Genomic DNA, 808 nt, shown 5'->3' with positions numbered 1-808 from the left:
AAAACCCAATTTATTATTTGTCTTAGCATTGAGCGATAACCATATATTGTTGCATAGGTGCATAAATTGAACTTAACCTAAACCAGTCTCTGTGGGAATGAATCTGATTTATATTTTATACTATTTGCGAACACGTATACTTGCGTGAATTTTAGCGCGTGTTTTCGCCCAAACAAGTTTTTGGCGCCGCTGCCGGGGACTCGGTGTTAATTTTTAGTTTATGTACTTGTCATCAGTGGTCGTTAAAGTTCACTGACTCAGATTCTTTTACTTTCACGGTTTATTTGTTTGTGTTTCAGGTACTCATTATAATGGGAGATCCAGCCACACGAACGAAAGCCTTGATGGATTTTTCTCAACCCAAGATCAATGACATTCAATCTAGCATTATCAGGCTAGCTATCACACCTAATACCTTTGAGATCAAGCCTGGCATAATTCAATGGGTGGAGAATTCAATCCAGTTTGGGGGTTCTTCAACGAAAGATCCCAATATGCACATTAGGGATTTCATTGAGATCTGCGACACCTTCAAGTTCAATGGTGTTTCCGAAGATGCTGTGTAGCTGAGACTATTCCCATTCTCTTTGAGGGACAAGGCTAAGAGCTGGTTACACTCTCTACCAGCTGGTTCGATTACTACTTGGGAAGATCTTGCTCAAAAGTTTCTCACAAAATTCTTCCCTATGGCAAAGACAACTGCAATCAGAAATGCTATTACTCAATTTACGCAGCAATCGGAAGAATATCTATGTGAAGCTTGGGAACGCTACAAGGAGATGCTTATGAAGTGTCCTCATCAGGGAAT

At 40.1% G+C, this 808-nt stretch overlaps 1 non-coding gene across 1 annotated transcript; it reads right to left on the bottom strand.

Annotated features, from left to right (window-relative positions):
- Window positions 1–701: 701 nt before the first annotated feature.
- On the bottom strand, window positions 702–808 carry LOC141663359 (small nucleolar RNA R71). The gene has a single exon (XR_012551435.1). It is a non-coding gene; the product is annotated as a small nucleolar RNA R71 (small nucleolar RNA).

Source organism: Apium graveolens, chromosome 5 (assembly GCF_009905375.1).
Source record: "Apium graveolens cultivar Ventura chromosome 5, ASM990537v1, whole genome shotgun sequence".
NCBI classification, from domain to species: domain Eukaryota; kingdom Viridiplantae; phylum Streptophyta; class Magnoliopsida; order Apiales; family Apiaceae; genus Apium; species Apium graveolens.
The sequence above is the reverse complement of the archived record's forward strand: the minus strand, read 5'-3'. Positions and strand labels throughout refer to the sequence as shown.